Below are 23,241 nucleotides of genomic sequence, written 5' to 3'. Positions count from 1 at the left end.
TTGTACTTACTTATTGTATTCTTCAGTCATCAAGATCTACCTCAGATTTGCAGGGTTAGCATGGTTTGCCACTCTGTAAAGTTTCAAAAAGCACTTCATTAATTGTGCCAGCATAATTGAGAAGAGAGCCTCTTCATAGCTGGTACAGTGGCTGGCCCCAAGCTGCCCAGCTGGAGACTGACAGTCTACAAAGTCTACAATCACTCTGGTTGTTCTAGGTAGAACCCTCAGTGAACTAAAATCTCACCACCAGTGAACAGTTCTTAATCACAACATATGTGAAATTCAGCATGTGTCTGGGGCCGCCAGGTAAAATGGGGGTACCTTGTTGTTGCTCTGGCTGAGATGCTGGAGTTCTTGCCAAAGTTCTTGCTGGGCTGCTGCTTGGTTGTACCAGCCTACCCTTAGCTTCTCTTCTGGGTGCTGGTCACTCAGTACAATGGGGTCACAGCTGAACCTTCTGTGAGTTTCTCTGTCCAGGCAAATTGGTTTCAGGATTGGAAGCAAAGCTTCATGTCTGATGTGCCCTCACTTCTATCAGCGTATATAATCTGGTTGATTTCACAGGCAGCAGAAAGAATATACACGAATGTGGTGTGTTGGCCCAGGCTAATGGCCAAACTCCTGCCCACTTACTCCCCACTGCTCCTCCTCAGCAGGTGAGAATAAGGAGGAACAAGAACAAGAAAGCTCATCAAGATAAAACAGATTGCTTACCAATTACCATTGCAGGCAAAACAGAATAGGCTTGTGGAAAATTAATTTTATTGCCAATTAATATATACATATATATATAGTTAATTATTGATTCAGATATTGGGAACCAAAAAGACAGCATTGGAACAGAGAGAATACCTCTTGTCCTTCTTCTCCAAGCTCAACTTTATTCCAGGAACTTCCCCTCCCTGCCTTGTTATCGCTGCAGTCTGCACCCTTTAGAGCAGCAATGAGGGGCATAGGAAGGATCGGGAAGGGGGTGTTGTGGTCAGTACGTAAAGGTTTCATGCTTCTCTTTCTTTCTCCCACCTTTCCTTTGGTGTGGCCCAGGTCTTCTGCTGGCTGCAGAGACTATCTGCTCTGGTGTGGGTCCTGTATGGACTGCAGGAAATGCCTGTTTTGCCATGGAATTTGTCTTCTGGCCCCAGTGTTCGCTCTGCTGCTTTTTGCTCCATTTTGTTCCCTCTTCTTCAGCCTATCTGGTGATTTTTGCCCTTTCTTAAACACGTTTCCCTGAGGCAGCACCAGCTTGGCAGAGAGAATCAGCTGCACCCTGTGGTGGGCCTGCTAGGGCTGGCTGGTACCATCTGTGTCCGGCACTGGGCATCCCCAGCCTCTCTTCACCTCTACAGCCCCTGGTCCCCAAACCTTGCCACTGCCGTGTGCACCCAGCCTGGGATGGCACATGGTGGGGCGGGAACTGTGTCACTTTCAGGTAGGAAAGCTGAGAAGTTACATCCCTGCTGTAGATATTGAGGGGCAGCTCAGCAAGGGCTTTGCTCAACACAGATTCAAGAGTTTGCAAAGCTGATAATTAACACGGTTTGCCTTTGCTACTTTGGCTCTCAGAAGTTTTGTATAATGTCACCTGTGTGTGGCTGCACTTTCTGCCCTTTAATTTGGAGAAGTGTGGTGCTGTTGGGCATATTGCCTTTGAAAGCTGCCGGCTCCAGGAATAATGTGAAGCTTTTCAAAGCTGAAAGTGGTGGAATAGCTGTATAATAAGCTGTTCTCTACTACACAGCCTTTTTGTTTTTTTAATCTTTTGGTCTTTGTTAACATGTTTGTTTGTGAGAAACTAGCTTTCGATGCAGGTGGTTGTTACTATGATCTCCTGCACTCCCCTGTGCAGCGTTTCTATGTCAGGAGTAACTCAGGCTGGTTGTGCTCGTCATGGGGAGTCTCTGCTCACTGTGGTCTTGGGAGGGAAAATCAGAGGAAATGGTATCTTGTAGTCCTCCAGTTAAAGGCATATGGGATTTTCAGTGATTCCCTTGGTCTGTACAAAAGGTTTTAATTACGTTTCTCTGCCTTTATAGTTGTAGTAAAAAGTTTGGGAAGCTTGTGTTACCATAGGATGAAAACGTGAAACATTTCTGCAGTAAATCTCCAGAGGCAACGCTCTGGGGATAAAGCGTCCCTTCTTTGCCAGCATTTTCACAGATTGCAATTACAGCTGCTGTCACAGTGTCGCAACACTGTGAAGGAAGACGTGACGGGAAGGAAGTATTGCACAGTTCTCTGTTCTGAAATGGGTAACAGCTTTGTGGCCTTCTTAGGAAAACACATGATTCTTTTATTGAGGAATAAATCCTCTCTAGAACAGAGATTAACAAGATTCACAAATAATTACACATCGCCATTAAACCTTTCTGTGTGTATTAAGTGTGGGCACAGCAATTGGTACATTTCTCACCCCTCCTCTTAGGTTTGGAGTATTTGTCAGATTAAAGTGATAAAGATGTTTCACGTTATTGTTCCTTATTCAGTGAGACTGTAGTCATAAGCTTGGCCAATGTATTGCATTGAAACCAAGGGTGTAGTCATAAATCAGTAATTTAAGAGCATAGTTTTGAGGGTGCTACTGTTGTGGAATTTTTATGTTGTCCTAAAATGAAATTTAAGAAGGACATAGTTAATTTTTCATCCCTTCAATGCATCCTTGCATAGAGGTTGATGCTAGTAGATATTTGATGACAAGTTATTTACTGAAAAACAGAGTTTTGTATACTCAAATTGGTAATAGAATCTGACTATTTTCACTGGGTTTTCCACCCACATAGGCTAAATCAGTAGGGAATAGAAAGATGCTCGTGGCTTTTATTTGTCTGTGGTTCTGCAAGGGCTTAAGTCAATGACAGTCAGTGCTCAGCCTCTAAATTCAGGGCAATGAGGTGGTTCAGGTCACTGGCCCAGGAAAAAATGAACGTAACAAGTCATGTAGGACCGAGTGAGCTTATACAGGGTATTGTGAGCATGAGTACTGGCATAAGAGGCAAGTCAGGAATGTTGATGAGGTGAAGAACAGACTGAGGCAGTGCCAGCTTTCATTGGCTTGCATTGCTGTGGAATCTTACCTTTAATAAACTGATAATAATGCATTTTCATATGCAGAAGAAAGTTTTATCCTGTTACTGACAGGAAAAAAATGTTCTTACAATTGTAGTTTCCATTAGATGGCACAGCTACACAAATAGGTGACTTTGGTGATCCTGTAAAGCAGTCAGAATGTGACTGTTTGCAAAGTGACTTTAAAGCCCTCCTACTCATCTCCTGTGACATTAACCTGCCAGATTTTAAGTCATAGCAATTTTAATGTTACTGTGCAAGGAAGGTTCTGAAGGAGTTACAATTTCTGAGTGTGAATATAAGCAAACTACTAATTTTACTTGCCGTTGTGTGCATCAGGAAAGCCTTTTTTCAAGGAAGTGCTGCTGTCCATTCAGTAGTTAGAAATACGATAGACAACATTTAAAAACCATGTTTTATTCAAATAATTAAAACAGTTGAAACATGAAGTTACAGATTGCTTTTATGTTAATCCATTTTTAGCTACAAAACCTGTCCATAAAAATTGTGACATGACTACCTTCAAAACCCTATAAAACTAAATTCAAGTCTCAATCAGGTGGTCTTTTGCAGGCTATAATAACATCAGTATTAAATTTGACTTGAGAATGTGAACAAAAAAGACTCGGTATAAGAGGTTTTCGTTTAGAGACCAAAGATGTAATATTTTTCTGCTTCCTTTCACAATTACATTATGACTACAAATTCATAGGAAAATTAAGTTATCACTTTGGTATTTGAATTAGCCAATGCTTTGTGTCAAGTGTAGAGAAAGTGCCTGGTTTTCAAGAGAATGGCTCACCAAGATCTGACCGAAGCCTTTGCTGCAGGATATGAGAAGAAGTATTACTATAAGGACTAGGGAACTTGTGTGGATTGCAAAGCCATAGGCAGGGTGGGAATAGATGGGAAGGGGAGAATTAAGAGGAGACTTAGGTTTGATCTTGCCTTGGCTGGGCATTTGTGAGGCAAAGTAGAAAAATAACCAGAGTAGCTCAGGCAGTACTACTTTCTCAAGACATGTCACTTCCACGTGCGTCTTGGCTGCTTCCTTGCCAACAGCAATGGGCAATGGCTTTTCAGGATGGTGGTGAAATGGTAACGTGGACACAGTCAGTTTGCTTCTCGTGGTGGTTACTATTTTGCCCATTCATACGGATCTCTGTGACTCACTCATTTCTGCCCTCAGTTCACTGATGGGGGGGGAGGGCAAGAATGTTTAGCCTAGAACTGCTTTCAGTAAATAACTTTCAAATTATTTACAACTATCATAAATGGCTGAAAAAGTGAGATGCAATTAGAAGTATCTTACTTTTTCCCTTCCCTTCCCTTCCCTTCCCTTCCCTTCCCTTCCCTTCCCTTCCCTTCCCTTCCCTTCCCTTCCCTTCCCTTCCCTTCCCTTCCCTTCCCTTCCCTTCCCTTCCCTTCCCTTCCCTTCCCTTCCCTTCCCTTCCCTTCCCTTCCCTTCCCTTCCCTTCCCTTCCCTTCCCTTCCCTTCCCTTCCCTTCCCTTCCCTTCCCTTCCCTTCCCTTCCCTTCCCTTCCCTTCCCTTCCCTTCCCTTCCCTTCCCTTCCCTTCCCTTCCCTTCCCTTCCCTTCCCTTCCCTTCCCTTCCCTTCCCTTCCCTGAATGAGAACATGGCCAAGTTGTCCCTGAAATTTCAAAATGTTTTGATTCTTTTCTCGTGCAGCTCTGGCACTTGGGTATTTTTGATTTTACACATTTTTGCATCCCAGTTGGGTGGATGTATGTGCAGCTCAAAAATGTGATGTGGCAGTTTTTAACTGCTTCTTGAAATTACAGTTCTGAATGCTTGAGGCTGTCCTCTGTGTGTGGATGATTTTTAGAAAATGTTACTGTCTCGTGTTTTAGTAGTTGTGGGGGAGGTGGGGGAGGCCACTTTTCTTAAGATATCACTGGGTCTTCAACTATTTCATGGTTAAAAACAACTTTGTCACTTGATGTAAAATTCTGTATGTTTTCCATTGAACTGCTTTCATCGGGACCGCACGGTTGAATGCCTAAAGGTCAATTTGCAGACTGGCCAGTGAAAATGCAAATCATTTTTCCACTTAACTACACAGTTCTATGCCAAAATGTTAATTTATGTAGACTTACTGTAATTACACAGTGATGTGGTCATACATAATACAAAAGAGAAATGCTTTTCAAAACAACTACTATAAGGTAACAAAGTAATGTGTGAGGAGGTAATGCGTGGTTCTGCAGTGTCCTGTCTCATCCTGCCAACAGGGACAGCACAAATGGCTCCCTTTGGGAAGTGGTAGCATCTGGGATCAGCCAGTCCCTGGAACAGCCACCCCTGCATCACCAGCCAAAACATCACTGGTAGAGAGGAGTGGGCAGCGAAAACAGTCAGTCGTGCTTTTGGAGGCACTTTCTTCCTCCGTGTTTCAGGACTAGTAGCTTCATTTTCCTCCCTGCCTCAGGACACAGGAGTTTGTCCTTTTAGAGCGTTCATGCGCAAGCCGGATAAAAATGTCTCTAAGTGGGGACATGAAAATACATTTTTGGCATAATTTCTATTATACTTGAAAGGTTTCCTCTCTTCTGTGGCAAATCACTTTTGGTAAATAACATCACATGTTTTTGTAAGATGTTTTTTCAGGTACTGCTGCTTTCATTAAGTGCCCTCTGCATCCTGGAATCTCCTAAGTGCTACAACCCAGTCAACACAAAAACATTTAAGACTATGAGAGGTTTAGTTTAAGCATGTAAATAGTCCAGAGGCAGTCAGAAGGATGACTCAAGGTTTTTAAAATTTAAGCACCTGCTTAACTATTTTGTTAGAGCTGGTGCAACTTTTCATCACTTTGAAAGACTGAGAAGCCATATTTCAGTAAGTCAAAACCTCAGTGTATTTATCTGTCAGCACAGGCAACTATTAGACCAAGTCCAGAACAGAGGTCCAAATATATTTTAAAAAATATGGGTCTAGTCCTGCCCTTTCTTTCATACTCAGTAAAGAAAAAAAAAAAAAAAAAAAAAAGGAAATAATTCTGGTATGTCAAGGAGCGTGTTGGTTACAGTTTGGGTCTGTTTCTGTTGAATTACATTTCTGTTTTCTGTGTTAGCTAGTAGTAAACTCAACTGAAGTTTTCAAAATATTGCTATGCATGCTAATGTATTACAATACTTCTGAATATTAGAGGGAATTCAGAATGTCAAAGCAGTTCACAGTGCAGCCTTATACTGAGGTCATGGATGATGGGGAGATGGCAACATCATCATTCAAAAAATGAAGACAGAATTAACAGGCTGCCTGGCTGAATCGGATGATTAGCTAAGGAGGGTGATGGCAAACAAGTGCTTTGAAAGTTGCCGTGTGTGTTGAGCTTGTGTGTTCAAATGGCTGCTGTGAGGGAAAGAGGTGTGCAAAAACGTGAGCGGGACAAGTCATGACAGCAGGAATGAGTCAAGGTGAGTGGGCATCAGCCCACCAGCAGCTTGGCCTGAGACACAGGGCTTGTCCCTGGGGGACTTTGATCTCAGCCACACTGCTCATTTATAGACTGGGATCAGCAGTAGTAGGAAAAAACCCGCCAACATGATGACAACAAAACAGAAACAAAAAACTAAAGGAAAAAACCAAAACAACCCCCAAACCAAAGACAAGACAAAAAACTCCAACCAAACACACATACACAAAACGACAACCAAACACACAAACGCAAAAACATAGAAAAACAACCCCAAAACAACCAGACAAATGAGACTCCAAAAACCATCCTAAGTTGTGAATGCTGACAGATAATTAGCACAAGTAATCATGGTGAATGTGCAGGCTGAGGGTGTGAAACTGACTTTTGAGCTCACTGTACAAACTTGTTGCTTGCTTGTTATAGTCAAATATGACTCAAAGAAATTTAGAATAACTTTTATTAAACGAGCAAAACAGCGGTGGGCAGCTGGGGAGTCACTGCTCCACCCAAAGGCAGTTACAGAAAAAACTGTTTATATACAGTCTGTAAGTACACGCCCCCCTGATTTTCTTCCTGATTGGTTAGATGGGTTGCTATGCTGTCAATCAGTCTTCCCCGCACAGCGAAGCACATCCCCTCCCCATAAGCACACAACATCTTTCCCGCCAAAACTTGCAAAGCAGGGTGTGCAACGGCTTTCCCGCCAAAACTTGCAAAACCAGAATGTGACAACTATGGCGGCTTAACATTTACACAACTCAGTGAATCGTCAACTACCAGCATATTCCTGTTTTGATTAGCAACTTTACTTTAGTTATACAATCTGTAACAGTCCCTCCTTTTTCTTTTTACCCTTTAATTTGCTGATCAAACTGGGTTACAGCTTCTCGTGCTGCATTTAAGATAGGATCATTTTCATTTTTTTCCAAATACTGTTGTCTTATTACCATGAGTTGTACTGTATCGATTCTATTTTTAATAAAGGTTAAGAGCTTAATGAGAATACATGGTCCAAACCTTAAAACTAACATTAACATTATCAAAGGCCCTAATAGAGTGGAAATCAAGGTCATTAGCCAGGGTGATTGATTAAACCAGGATTCGAACCATCCTTGTTGAGCTTCTCTCTCTTGCTTCCTTTGTGCCAATCCTTCTCTTACTTTGGCTAAGGAGTCTTGTACGACTCCTGTGTGGTCAGCATAAAAACAGCATTCTTCTCCTAAAGCTGCACGTACCCCTCCTTGTTGTAGAAATAATAAATCTAACCCTCTTTGATTTTGTCAGGCTACCTCAGAGAGAGAAGTTAAGGATTTCTCAAGATAAGAAATAGATTTTTCAATCCTTTCTAAGTCTTCATCTACGGCTGCTCAGAGAGAGGTAAAACCTTGTTGTTGGTGAACTAAAGATGATATCCCCGTTGCAGCCCCAGTTACTCCCAAGCCTATTAATGTGGCTATAGTAATAGCTGTTATAGGTTCTCTCTTCTGGATCTTATGATTTTCAGTACTCCAATGCATATACATACTTTCCTCAGAATGATAAAGTATTCGTGGGACCACTAAAGCTTGAACACAAAATTCAGTATTGCTATTAACCACTCTCAGTGATACACATGGGGTTAATCCTGTTCTAGAACATATCCACCATCCACCTGTTTCTGGTATTACCCACTTATGTGAAGCTATCATTGTTGTGTTTATTTTATAACTACAAAGTTTTTCTTTTATAGGTGGCACTTTTCCTAGGCATGTCCCCTGCCCCCTTACATGCTGAAGAGTGATTCCCACCTTCTTTTGTTCCCACCTACAGCAGTTTCTTGAATCAGATAGGTTGTATGTACCATTCAGGGCTATTTCTTCATAAAATGGAGGTTTAGCATCATAACACAACCAGCAGGACTTGGTCGTGTTGAGGTCAGTATTATCCAAGGTGGTGTATGCTGCCTGCATTAGTTTGAACAGAGGAGTCTTTTCCTCATCTATATTAGGATTCTTAGTCGGGGCTAAGGTTTCCTTAAGGAGAGGAACAACTGTACTATTCTCCTTGCTTTTCTTCATCTTTTCTTGTGTTTATATTTGGCCCCACAGCTTGTGGCTGTGTGGTAATTACTTGTTTACTAATTTGTATTAATCCCCCTCTGTCCGTTTCGGGTTCCCCAAGCCTAACTCCCCAAGCTTTTCTCAATAGCCATCCTTGATCTTCTGGTTGTAGAACTGTGAGTGTTAAATGTTTACAGTTAGTAGGCCCTATCAACTTGCCTCTAAATAAATTAACTACTAGGGGGGTACATCTCACAGGTTCCCAGGTTACGGTTAGAAACTTATCCTTCATAGGAGGTGCCCAGTCAGAGGCAATAGTTTCACAATCCCAACAGGCACAATAATATTGATTAGGATAGTTACAACAACTCTTCCCGGGATTAGAAGCAGGACAAAAATAATAAGGTCTTTGGCTTGTACAGTCGCTACAGGGTTCTATAAGTACTAGTTGACACTCAACAACTTGATCTTCCCATCTTTGAAAGATCCATTCATAAGGTTGATGTGGATTATTAAAATTACTTCCACATACCGCATCTAATCTTATAAAAAGAATTAAGCCAATTTTTAACATTTGTCTAACAGCCCAGTATTGCTGTCGAGCTACAGGATAATCTTTATTATGGCCAGGTTTCACACTTTGGAAGCTCTTGGAAAACGGATGTATAGTCCCACTGAGCATCTGTAGTAAACTCAACATTGAATTCCACCTGATTAAAATGCCCCACTGTTTTACCCTTCTGCCTCCTTCGCCTACTGAGTCGCTTCCAGCAGCGAGGTAGTCCATCTTCTTGGCAGCAAGGATATTCTTCAGGAGCCCCAGGTAGGAACTTTCGTTTGTCGTTATCTCTTAACTACAGATTCCCACGCTTTATCTTTTATCGGGGATAGATTACAAGGAATCTTGACTACTCTCCGACACACTATTCGGAGTGGTTGACCATGACTTTGTAGTTCTCCTCTGACTCCTTTCTCAAAGAGCTCCCAAAAACCCTTTGAATCCCAATAGTCTTGGCCCTCAAAGTCTAGTTTAAGTTGTCCTAGCTTGCCAGCAATACAGCTAGTAGTTTGAGTTATTTTAAGTTCCTCTCGCGTACATTCAGGACAAAACTCTCGGGGAATGTTATTGTAACTGCAATGGTAATACCACTTTCCTTTACAATGTAAATACATATGGCGATAACAGACAAAAGGAAAACAATTACAATCACACATACAGCACTTTATCTTGGTATGTTGCATATGTCTGCTTGATACTCCCCATTCTAAAGTTTTCTTACGATTCTCTCAGGGTGATTTGCCCACTGGATCGTTTCTCTTTATTTTCACTCGAAGGTCTCCCAGTTCAGATGTGACAGTCCATCTAGCGGAAGTTGATTCTACTGGTCCTTTGACCCGAGATGCATGAGTCCAGCCTCGCTCTGCTGTGCGAATCGCAGTACCTGTAGTGAGAAGAACAACAAAAAGGCTCTTCCCAATGGGGGACCAGTGAGCTCTCTCCAAGTTTTTATTAATACTTGATCCTCTGGCTGGAAGTCACATCCCTCAGCCTCTATCTTGGGTAATTTCCTACAGATGTTAATAAGCAGCATATTAAGCATCGATCTCTTACATGAAATCTAGATCTGAATCAATGTATCCCCGAAACAACACTAAATTGAAATACAGCTAATCCTAGAACTTTATACTCAAATCACTCTCCCCCACTAATTTACAGATGCATCTTAAAAGGGAGAGCAAGGTGATAATTTTAGTCTCAGAACCGGTTCCCATTTTGTAATTATGTCTCTAACAAAATGCTTTTGGTACCAAATATATACAAACTAAAATACTGAACTTAGACACACAGACCACATACCAAGTCCAAACATACAAACAGATCACAATTACATTCATTCAAGACAATACCTTGATTTTAGTATTGCGCCTTTGAGTCACTTACTGCTCAGCTGGGTGGAGGCACTGCCGGATCTCCCTGACAAAACAGGTCAGTGCGCGCTGGAGCCCCATTGGCACCTGCCCCCCCTCGCTGCTCCAGCAAGCTGGACTGGGCAAGGCTTTTACACGCAAGATTTTACTATCCCATACAACAGGTAAAGACTTACAAAACTGCAACACATTCAAACAGATACTCACAGAAAAAGATTATTTACAGCTTTAAGTTGTTCTTGTTGCGGAGGACCCATTCCTAGTTTAGTTTTTGGTTTAGTAAGGGTTTAAAGCTTCGTTGGGTCCCCAGCAAGTAGAGCTCCTGAACCCCTAATCTTCTTTAAATACTTTTTCATCATACAAACGTTTCCTACAATGCCTCTGTAAACGTCCCTTCTTTTTACAGTAGAAGCACTCTATTTCTTTTGGAAAGGCCTGTTCTCGTTTCTCTAGTGTACCCTGTCCTCTGTTCCCTTGGGAAACCCTATGTCTTTGATCCCTGGTTCCTTTTTGTCCTACTCTTACAGCAGCAACTAATATTCTAGCTTGTCTTTTCTGAGTCTTCTCTCCGTACATATACTTTTTGTGCTTCCCTCAATAATTCATCTAGACCCCTTTATTGCCAGTCTTCGATCTTTTCTAATTTCTTTCTAATATCCGTAAGTAGTATCCGACCTAGATTCGGGGTCTAACTCTGAATGTACTTGTAAGCTCTTTCTCAATCTCTCCAGCCACTCAGTACGTGTCTCATCCTTTTTCTGATGTTCATTATAGGCTTTATTTATATTTTGTCCTCTAGGGACGGATGCCCTAATACCTTGAATTATCATATCTTGTAAATCGGACATATGATTTATGTGTTCTTGATTCTGATTGTCCCAATTAGGCCACTGGAGTGGCCATTTTATGTCCGCGCCCAGACCATGCTGATGTCTCTGGTCCCAATTCCTCATTCCTGCTCTCCTAATCATATCCCTTTCCTCCATAGTAAATAAAATTCTTAAAATTGCTGGCATTTCATCCCAAGTATATATGTTTGGGCCCAGGAATTGATCAAATTTCTCAGAAACCCCTAAAGGATCCTCTAGTAGGTTCCCCATTTCCTTTTTAAATTCTCTTACATCTCCTGAGTTCAGGGAGACTGATACAAACCCTACCCCTGGCTGCGGCTCTCCCACAGCAATTTCCCTTAAGGGATATAACACATTCTCTGGTCTTTCTCTAGTTTGGCTCCTGGTCACTCTCTTATTTTCACTTGCTAATGGAGTGGATGAGGGGCGCTCAAGGCTAGGGTATATTGCTTCAGGAACTGAAGGGGTAGGAGGATCAAAGTTTGAAGGGGGAATAGGGGCAGATGCAGCCAGGGGTGGGATATAAGGCGGGGGTGATAATTGTGAATTGTCTATCTCCCAGCCATTTTTCTTCTGTTCTTTTTCTCTTTTAATGTAAATAGATGAATTCTGGTGTCTGATCTAATCCATAAACTAGCATATTCACTTTCTTCCAAGCTAAACGGTTCTTTACTATTCACATAGATATTTAAAGCTTGGCAAATCCAATCCTCAAATGATCCAAATACTGGCCAACATAAATGGTCCCTCCTGATCTGTTTTCCGCCCCAAACTTCAATACAATAGTGTACCATCTTTTGTCTCGATTTCCCTTTTCTAGATGGGTAATTGTCCCAGAATTTTATCATGATACCTAAGGGACTATCTGGTGGAATCCCAGGTAATTTAACACTTGTGTCCCTTATGGGGTCAGAAGATTTACTCTTCTTTTGCCTCATTCTCCTAGGGTTCCGGGTCCTTAACCTAATTTAACTCGTCTCTGATTGTTCTTATAAGGGTGTTTTGTAAGGGGTTTGGATCTATTACCCACCCACAAAGCCTATAGGAATCGCTCCGGTCCTTCACCGGCCAAGTCCCTCGCGGGAGATTGGAACCACGGTTAGAAGATCTCCGCACTCGCTTCAGAACTAGGTTCTGTCTCAGTCACACTCTCACTCTCACACGGGCAACCAACTCCCACCCAACCGAGCAGGATCGTCTATGGGGACTCCTGCCCCATCTTCCCAAAGTGCCTTTTCGCACTTCGGGTCCCTTCCCTGACCGGACGGATTCACTTACCTACTCCTTCGTTTGGCTCTTCGCACGTGAAAATGACGGGTTCTCAATTCCCGACCAAACGGATTCACTTACACTCTGCTGAGTCTTCATCCGGGTCTTCATGCACAAAGGAACTGCAGTTTTATTCGTTTGCTCGCTTATCTTTGGTTCGGATATCCAGGACCCTAGCCCCACGGCTATCCGTAGATGGGGCGCCCCCCTGGAGACAGGATCCCGCAGCACAGAGGTCTGGATCTGAGTCACGGCACCCAATTGTTATAGTCAAATGTGACTCAAAGAAATTTAGAATAACTTTTATTAAAGATAAATGAGCAAAACAATGCTGGGCGCCTGGGGAGTCACTGCTCCACCCAAAGGCACGCAAATTGGTTACAGAAAAAAAAAGTGTTTATATACAGTCTGTGAGTACACGCCCCCTGATCTTCTTCCTGATTGGTTAGATGGGTTGCTATGCTGTCAATCAGTCTTCCCCGCACAGCAAGCACATCCCCTCCCCATAAGCACACAACATCTTTCCCGCCAAAACTTGCAAAGCAGGGTGTGCAACGGCTTTCCCGCCGAAACTTGCAAAGCGGAGCATGCAACATCCTTCCCGCCAAAACCCGCAAAACAGAATATGACAAACTATGGCGGCTTAACATTTACACAACTCAGTGAATTGTCAACTATCAACATATTCCTGTTTTGATTAGCAAATTTACTTTAGTTATACAATCTATAACATACTGGCTATGGCTGTGGGGGCTGTTTGTGGTTTCTTGTAACACCTAAATGAAACAAAAGGGGGATTTCCTGAATCTTGCCATTAATGAATAGGCGCAGTGAAAACACTGACCAGGCTTTGTGCTTTTGCATGTAGACTGTCATATGGGAAAGCCAGGGGCTGGGGGAACTGGAAGAAGGTGAACATCCTCCAGATAACACCCCAGCACAAAGTTAATGTTTTTAATTGCTCTGGTCTGAGACTCAAGCACTTTGCCCACAGGTGTGAGGGGCATTGAGGAAGGGGACATAGATGGGGCAGAGCTTGACTGACATCCAGACTGATCGATAAGAGTCCCACTAGCATCATGCTAATTATTTAAGGAGACTTGGGAGCAAAGTGATCTTCTGGTTCTGCTCTTCCGTTTTCTTGCTTGCTTGCTCTTTTTTCATCAGAGCCCGGGGAGTCTTTGGTGCAGGATGTTTAGTCCGGCTTTTGCTGTTTTGCAGGGGCCTCTGAGCTTTTCTGCCTTTTTCCTCTCTTTTCTCTCTCTGGGATCAGCTGTCCGGACCAGCTGTGGCTTGCTGGGACTGGCTGCTCAGTTGTGGACAGAGTTCATGAGGAATTGCCTTGAGTATATTTTATTTCTATTTTATATGTATATTTACTACTAGTGTGTTAGTATTTTCTTATTTTACTAAACTGTGTTTATCTCAATCCAAGTTTCCCCCTTCCCTTTTGATTCTCTCCCCTATTAGGGGCGGTGGAGGAAGGAGTGAGCGAGCAGCTATTGTGTTTGTATTGCTAGCTCGTGTTAAACCATGACAGATACTAAAATATATCTGGTCTTGCAGAGTGCTTAGAAAACACAGTCTGTGCTTAGTAAGAGGTACATTACTGGGGACTTCAGATTTCCGTTTACTAATTTCACAGAATGCATCTTAATTGCAGTATTCTTTCTCTTTTATTCCTTTTTAAGTTGTTGATAGCTGCAGCTTTCTTCAAAGTCATTAACTGGAGTACATTTGTTAGTTTTAAAAGGGACCATAACTTCAGTTGTTTCTCTTGTAGTGCTGATGCATGAGGTGCATTAGTGTGAGCGCTCCTCAGTGATGGCTGTTACCTAATATGCTCGTTTTGCTGGGCGTATTTACGCAATTTAAAAGCATTGTTGAATTGACTCATCTGCCTCAAAATGCTGTTGTGTACACCACTGCAGAGCCGACTCCTTAATGCTCTTTCAGAGTACCGAGCGATTTGTGCCAATGCTCCCTAAAAACCTGCAGCTGTGGGAGCTGCAGGCTGTCCCTCCTCAGGGGACAGCAGGGTTGGGTCAGCATCCCCCCCGCCCGCGGCCCTGGCTCCTCCTGGCCGCCCGTGGGCGAGGGGCGGGCGGAAGGCAGCGGTAAGGAGGGGTCGAGGTGGGGGAGGCATCTGGGACGCCTCGTTCTTCGGTCCCGTGTGGGTCTCCGAGGCGGTGGCTCCGAGGCAGTGGCTCCGCGGGGCGGCTGCGGCCGGGCTCCGGGCTCACACCCGGCCACCGGCATCCGCTGGCCCCAGGCGGCATCTCCATCCCCCGGGCGGCAGGGCTCGGCGGCGGGGCGGGGGCGGCAGGCGTACGGAGGCTCTGACACGGCTCCCCGAGAGCCCTGGCGCCGGGGACGGTGGTTTTGTGTCTTTCAGAATTACAGGAAAAAGTGTTACTTGTGCTGAGCCTGGTAACTTCCCATTTTGTACATCCCTTCGCAGTCGTGGGGAGTCAGAGCTCCTGGTTGAGCGAAACGCCCGTTCTGCTGCGGAGGTGAGTGCGTGTTGTTGTTGTTGTTGTTGTTGTTGTTATTACTATGATTATTATTATTCAGAGGTCTCTCTGCTCTTTTTTTCTTAATATGGTGCATGGGAAAAGAGTGAAATGCTTCCCCTAAGTGTTACTCCAGTGGATCTTTACCAGCTGTGATGAGTGCTTGCATTCACATCTCTCCAGATGTTCGTCCCAGACTTGAGGCAGCACACGCTTCTGTGTCTCTCCAGGCCAAGCAGCTCCTTTCAGTTTCTTTCTAGTCCATGAGACAGTAAAAATCAAAACTTCCCATTTAGCTGGTTGCATTTGTCTCTTTTTGGGAAGAATATGATACAGAAGCTTGGCAGTGGTTTTCTTTGTATGTGCAGTGGTAAGAGTTAGCTCTCAACATGTTTGCAATATGTACAGTCATCAAAGGCAGTAAGAGCTCTTTCCTAACTGCTGGCTGATTAAATTGTCTGTATTAACTCAGATTTTCTCGAAGTGGCATATCAGATTTAAGTACTTTGGCTCCATGCTCTCTCTATGCTTGCACAGTTTCAGCCTCCTGGGAGAAAATAATTTGGTATTATGTTTGTGTGTACATACATCATGAGTATCACGCTTGTGCTTAAGCTGGAGTAGCTGCACTGAACTTCTTGTCTGTAATAGAACACTGTGACTGTTGTCTCTTGAAGATGACTGTCTATAGTTGAAATCCAACTTCTAGCCTCTACGTGTGAATTAAGACACTGGGCACAAGAATGTTTTTGTGCTTGAAGAAAGCTTCATGTATTGAGCAAAAGAACAGAATGTTCAGTTCAGATTTTTCTGTCAGATAGAGGCTAATCAGTAATAAAATGGGTCTCAAAGAGATAAAATGGTAAAAAAAAACTTTAGGTTTTTATCATAGACATTAGAGTATTGAATGTTAAAAATTTGTTTGTTTTTCTAGAATGATCACGTAAGTCTGGTAATTTTTTGCATTATTTGGTACTTGCAGAGAACATTTTAAATTAAACTACATGACACTTGGAGGTCTCAAAACATTGCTGGTTTTGGTAGGTGCCGTGGAGCCTGGTTTCACACAACTGTTCCATGTTTCAGCTAGTAGTTTTAGCTAAGATACAAAAATATTGCTAGTAAAGTTTACAGTATGAGTAGTAAGCAATAGAAAAATAGGACATATAACCTTTACAAAAAGATCTGAATTAGTGGGATGATCTGGTAATTGTCTTATGGAGGTCAACACCAAGATACATGTATTTGGGATCAAAGAATTCAGCGGATGCTCAACAGGACAAAAAAACTTTTGGAAAGTACTAACATAAAACCTGTTTAGATAACTGTGTGCTCTGTTGGGGAAAGGAAGGGGCCAATGACCTGCTTAGATGTACAGTAATAGGAGCAGCGGTAAGTGTCTGGTAGTGATGCTGTGTTCCTATAACAAGATACATGAGGCATTTAGCATCCAGCAGTGAAAGGTGGTAAGGAGTTGGTGAAAGTTAGCTGTGCAGAGGCTTCCCACTCCGGTTACACATCCACTGTGTGAATGCATTGGAGACTGTAGCTCACTTCTGTAAATCCAGCTCCGACTATTCAGACATTGTGTCTGCACTTCAAGAGGGTGTGAAATACTGGAAAACCTTCAAAAGAGAATATTTAAAAATAACCAAAGGATATGGAAAACAAACCTTCAAAAGAGGACTTAATGTATAGTTTTTACATTTCTGTAAGGTTGAGATGGATATGGAGAAAGATATTTGATAATAGGAGTGTAAGCAAGCTTCTTAATCACCATGAAAAAGAGAGGAGATGAAATGGTGTGTAGGTATCGTCTGTGTTCTAAATTAACTCCTAAAACCAATAGTGAGTAATGCAATAGTAGTATAAGCACAAAACTCACCTTCAGCTGAGTCTGTAGTGAGCGTGAGTTTGTTACATTTTCTAAAATATACGATTAAATCTCTTTTTCAGAATGCTGTTATTATGTGCACAGGTAAGCTATGGGATCACAGTAATCTTTTCTGATAAGAAAATATGAAAGTGAGGTTTTGCACTCATCTTGTTCTCTTTCCTTCTTGGGCCTGTGGGAGGGCAGGTTTACCTGCTTTGTCCTCTGCGTTCCTGTAACGCCTGCAGCAGGATGGGGATTATAAATATATCCTGCATTTTGGGGCTGTACCTGATTCCCTGAATAGTCCTGGAAAATTTTTATTTGCTTTCTTCTGAAACACACTTTGCTAACATTATTTAGGTGGATGTGTATTTTACTCTGGAACGTTTGGAATGGTCTTACTTTAAGAGGCAAGGCTAGACAAGACGAACTAATGCTCTGAAGTAGTACAGAAAATCTTCGCTTTGATCTGACAGGTGTGTATTCTGTACACACTTCAGGCTGAAACCACCCAGATGTGGCAACTGTAAGAGATGTGGATCTGGCCATCTTCTCTCAGTGAGAGTTCTACCTTTCTTTATATCTCAATGCATGGATCCTTCTGCCCCGACCGTCCATTTTTCTCACTTAGTTGCTCACTGTGGCAGAGGAATCTTGTTCTCTACCTTTGTTTGACAGACTGTGCTCAGGGCAGGGGTACAAAGGCAACCATCCTAATAACGTCTTACTGAAAATGTGTGACAAAAAATCGTCTCTTCTAATTGACTCTTCTAATAGCCAATATAGACTTTGTAGTCCCTCAAACAGTGAGCCCAAGAAGAAGGTTCCAAGACCAGACCTGTACACAAAGGCTATTTAAGCCCTGGCTTGACTGTTTTTCCTCTCTCTGTGAAAAAAGAACAAGGAATGACAGCACTGCAGTTCTCTATGGTAGTATCACTGACTTCAGTTCTAGAGACATTGATAGCCTGGCCTTCCTTTTAGTGAGCATTGTTAAATCAGGTAGAATTATGTAGTTAAAATTAAGAAAGTGGCCAGCATGTAAAAAGAAAGAAGTTAAATCTTGTTTTGTGTTTGTAGCTTTAATCTTTTTTCCCTAAAAATTAAGTTTTTATTATGAAATGTATCAAACAAACATTTGTTTTGTGGGGTTTTTTACCTAGTTGGGCCTTTTGTACCCTAACACATATTTAGAGCTGTATTTAGATATATTTAGAGGCTTATTTGGTATGATTATTCAGGGAATAATGAATTCTATTCTGTTGCATTCTATTCTGTTGCATTCTATTCTGTTGCATTCTATTCTGTTGCATTCTATTCTGTTGCATTCTATTCTGTTGCATTCTATTCTGTTGCATTCTATTCTGTTGCATTCTATTCTGTTGCATTCTATTCTGTTGCATTCTATTCTGTTGCATTCTATTCTGTTGCATTCTATTCTGTTGCATTCTATTCTGTATTGACTAGCTATGGATTAATTGTTTTTCTGTTTTAGTACCAAGCTGCATTTAGGTAAAAATTGGAAATAAAATAAAATGTACAGCATTTTATAATAGAATATATTAGTATTCCACATGGTGTTAATTATTGTTCTACAACAAAATAAATGGCTTATCAAAACACATTTAGCATCTATAACTCTCGGCTTTACCAAACAAAATAAATGTTATCAGCAGCCTGAACTAATGTTTCCTGGTCGCTATCTCCCTTAGGATTTTGGAACAAAAGTATCTTATCCTTTTGTGCCTTTTTAAAAGATTTTTTTTTTATTTAGAGACTGAGAGAGGAAAACAGCTTTCCTGCTTTTCTGTTTTCCAGTTGGTATGCAGCTTTTAACAAGTCATTGAACTTGATGAATGTAGTGTTTGTTTCTTTTTCTTCTTCATTTTTTTTTTTTTTCCTTATGCCTGCTATGGCATTTTCAGAACAAGTTTCTGGGGTCAAAAGTTGGCACAGCAGCCTAAAGGGCTCTTCTCCATGTTGCTCCTTCAGACGTGTTCGTAAGCTTAGTGGTTTCTGTTTTCTCAATAAATAGATATTGTTTGAATTTATTTAATTTAAGTGATTTTAGTAGATTATGATAGCATTATATTTTAAGGTCGGCTGTCATAACTTCAAATTTAAATAAGTTTATTTTTCAAAATGTGCGTAAGGCCTGTTTAAATCAAGTGATATTTAAAAGTTAAAATTTTAAATCATATTCTTCCTGGTCTGAGGTTCATCTGACTATTCTTAGCTCAGTTAAGAACTGTGGGTTATGAAATGGGTGTACTCATGATCTTTCGCTCCAATGTCTGTCATTTTTCCCATGAAGACCCTGTCAGTGCATGATTTACAGGGATTAGAGAGCTGGGAAAAGCTGCCTGTGCCTCACATTACTGCTTCCTCCAGTAAGTTTACATGTCATTCTCTTCTCTGACAGATGCAGAGAAACCTCAGTTTTCCTATTCTGGTGCACACTGCTACTCACCTTTGATGGAATCATGACCATTCTTGGAAGCTGATGCTTCTGCACTCTGCTATCTAGGAAGGAGGCTGAAGTTCACCTGAAATGTCCTTTTTACGGATTTGAAGCTCAGAGTTCTGAAAACTGATGGTTATGGCTTTCCCAATTGCATCTGTGCATGACATGGCAGTTGGGTGGTCCAGTGGGGCTGGGTGCAGGCTGGAGCTCCTGGCCGTCAGCGTTGGCTGGTATAGGGCAAGGTCTGTCGCTCCAAATGGTGACTGGCGTGGCACAGCTGTAGCAGTTGCTGGTAAGGACTAAATAAAAGACGGCAGTGGCTATGCAGCTTCTTTTCTCTTTCATAGCTGTTAGAAGAGTGTCAGTAGGAAAGGACGCCCTGTCAGGTTTCAGCAAAGATGCTGGAACTTCTTGAAGATCACTAGGCTTATGTGTTACACAGGCTCATTTCTAGACATACTATGGTTTTTACACATGGTGTAACAGCCACACTGCATGCAGAAGTGTGTGTTTGTGTAGCTAAATACAATCTTGGGGTTGGTTCTGAATGGAAGAAGCTTTCCTGTCCTGAAATGGGAGGAGAAGGGTGGTTAAGAAATAGTCCTAAACAGATTATGAAGAAAAGTTACTTTGGGTGATTTTTTTTTTTGTCTGACTTGTTGAAATTTTTAAACCATAGCAGTTCCAAACAACTTTGATTTCAAAGTGAAAATGGAAAACCAGAAGTTTTGGTATTGAGAAAGCCTTGTTTCATCAACTATGCTACGCAATTATTATTATTCTTATTTTTTTTTTTTTTAATGAGACCTTCATTGAGATTGTCCCTTTCTGCAGAAATCTGGCTTTGGTGAATCAGTTTTTTAAGTAGTTGAAGAAAGCAATTATGTTCATGCCATTTATTTAGCCATCAAAATTTAGCTTTTACAAGTAACTTTAAGTGGAGCACTTCTGAATTTATGATGTGACTTTCATTCAGGAATGTTCTTTCATCACTTTTACATGTGTGGCCTCTTAAGTAAACAGCCAAAGAGCTATTTAGTCACGTATCAGTATCCTGACAAAGATGTATGACGTGAGCAGGGTTGTAACCTGCTGAGTTCCTGCCCTGGTCTCTGACGTGTGTTAACTGGCAGCTGGCTTGTCAAATAATCAGCTGCTAATTGGTGTTGGAGAAAGTGGAAGGAAATGCAACATAGCGTCGGGACTGAACCAAACCGACAGCCCGTGGCTGGGAAGATGTGTCATGGAGGTTTCTCTCCCCAGTCCTCTACTTCACCAACTCTGTCAAGCCACGTAGCAAGTTGCATCCATTTGCTAACCTAGCACAAATAAGAAATTTTGCCTCATTTTCTGCTATTTTAGCAGGTAGAAGTGACTTACCCTATGATGAGCACTAGAGGAGCACTAGAAGAGGAGGAACAGGTAGTAGTGGCTGCAGGATGAGGAGCACTTGCCAAGTGTGGATGGGATCTTTGGCTGTTTAAGCTTTCTCGTGAGCATGTGGAAACAGCATTTTTCAAAGGCTTTGAGCTTGTCATCGTGGCTACATTTGCCATGTCTGATCTTTTAGCTCTGTGTTCCACTGTGGTGGAATATGCAGTAGTACGTGGTATTTTTGGCACAAGTGTAATTCAAGCATGTTTTTATGGTTTCCCAATGCTTTTGGATTCCAATTCCTTGCTAAAAAAAGTGTGGGATTGCTGGAGCAAGCCAAAGGAATATGATGAAAAAAGCATTTTCTTTATTCTTTGGAATAGCTGAACTATTTTGGCTGAAATGCAGCCTTTTCTATCTCTTGTCTCCTCAAAAATAGCAAACCAGCATATGTAGAATATCAGCAAGAACTGTGAGAGCTTTGCCAAGTGGAAAGCAAAGAAAGACACTGGGAAGTCTTTGATAAACTTCATAGGCTTTTTTTTTCTTTCTTTCTTCTTCTTTTTTTTTTTTGTTTTAAATTAGCAGATTGTTTTTCATCTCCCTGTTAGAGTTTCTGCACCTTTTGAAATGTTCTATTAACCAAGCTTATACTGTCTTTTCATCAGCAAAGATCTAGACAATAATTTAATTTTCATAAGAAGGGTAGCTACTCACAGATATGGTTAGTGACCATGTCAGCTGGTGGTTAATTTTTTTGAACTGACTCTCCTATTGAAATGGGCTGTTAATTTTAGTAAAAATGTTTCTTAAATTGATTCTTTCCTAGGCTGAAAGGCACTTGGTGTGTCCTACCTGGGGAGAAGCATGTTTGTTTGTTTGTTTTTTATTAGCTTTTTTTTTTTTTTTTTGAGTAGTCCATAAAGTAGGAAAACCTATTAGCACTTCGACCAGTGTATTCAGGTTCAGTATTGACAGCTGTTCTACGGCAACATTGCTTTTCTTTTTGCTTGGTTCTTTTTTACTTGCCTATATTTGAAAAGATGTTGTTGCCTATACAGAAGCAGTTGTTTCTTCACATATTGTTATCTAATTTTATGGCAACTTTTACAGCTTTTTGTTACTGTGTATTATGTTCAGTGCCTCTAAAGAAGAAGTCAATCACTAGGGGAAATTATTTAATTAGTCAAAACCATAATATGTAAAACTTGTATTCTACGATTGATATACACAAGTGAAGTGCCTGTGCTTTGAGATACTGATTTTACTTCATGAAGTCTTTACAACACAGAATACACAGTGGGCTTTTATTATATGTTACTAGCAATTAAGTGTACAGAAAAGAAAGACCAAATCTTTATTATATATGCTAGGTACCTTAAGCTCTTTGCTATAAACAGTTACATGTATGCTTATCTTTATGTGCCACTGTCACTGTTTAATGCAGGGGGACAATAAACATTGACACATGGTCTCTTTGAAACCCCTCCCCTCGCAGCTGTCCCCACCAAGGAAAGGCAGTACGAAGAAAAGAGACTTTGCAAGTTGGAAAAAAGTTAAACATGCTTTACTAATGCTACTAATAAACATAGAGAAAATGATACAAAATATACAATACAAATCTTGAATTTCCGGCCTCGCACTGCTCCAGTGGCTGCAGGGCAGGCACCTGGAAGTCCTTGGCTGGACTACACAGCAAACTGGAACTGGATTCAGGGATGCAGGGTCTGGAACCAGGCCTTGGATCACAGGGACGACAGGCAGGGTCCCTTCAGATGCTGGCCATGGCTGAACAGAATGAGACCCTCACGATCTCCCACTTTTATAGGGTGTACGATGTGTACGGGATGGAATACTTAGCTGGTCAGTTTTAGTCACCTGTTTGTTTGCCCCTCCTTGAAAATATGCCCCTCTCACTTATGGGACACGAGCTTTTATCAGTGACCTTGTATTCCATTGCTCCTGTCTGCAAAAACATGCAGCCACCTTCAGAAAAGTGCAGTGTTTTAGAAGGATTTAGCTGAAAGGAAAATTCACTAAAAGAGAAACTGATCTTGTTTTTAGCAAAACCAGGACAGCTACACAGAGGATTTGGTACTCTCATGGGTGAGTATATTCTCCAAGATTGTGGCCACAGTCATATAGCAGTTGCAAAAACATTTTATTTGACTAATGAAATTATTTACTTTTTAAAATTAAAAAAAAATACTCCAGTGTAGCATCTGTAACTCATTATTGATTTGTCTTGGGCTTATAATTCCGCTTCTGTCGGACAGTTTTGAATAGGCACATCATCTTGTAGTGCTTTTGGTTATTTTGCAGGTTTCTGTTGTTTGAAGTGTGTTGGTTTTCTGCTACTAGTCCTTTAGGTAATGAAGTACTGACTACATGAGTGTTTACCACAGCTGTATAGCAATT

At 41.6% G+C, this 23,241-nt stretch overlaps 1 protein-coding gene across 2 annotated transcripts in view; it reads left to right on the top strand.

Moving 5' to 3' along the window:
- Positions 1–14,667: 14,667 nt before the first annotated feature.
- Positions 14,668–23,241, top strand: part of IL31RA (interleukin 31 receptor A) — a gene marked incomplete at its 5' end in the record, with an annotated part of 42,088 nt that continues 33,514 nt past the window's right edge. Inside the window, 2 exons of one of the 2 annotated variants that reach the window (XM_082075844.1) lie at positions 14,668–14,713; positions 15,058–15,109. The other variant, XM_082075843.1, reaches the window with a different exon arrangement.

The sequence above is a fragment of the Streptopelia decaocto genome (genome assembly GCF_964273445.1).
Source record: "Streptopelia decaocto genome assembly, chromosome: Z".
Taxonomy (NCBI): Eukaryota; Metazoa; Chordata; class Aves; order Columbiformes; family Columbidae; genus Streptopelia; species Streptopelia decaocto.
This window is presented reverse-complemented; position numbering and strand designations above follow the sequence as displayed.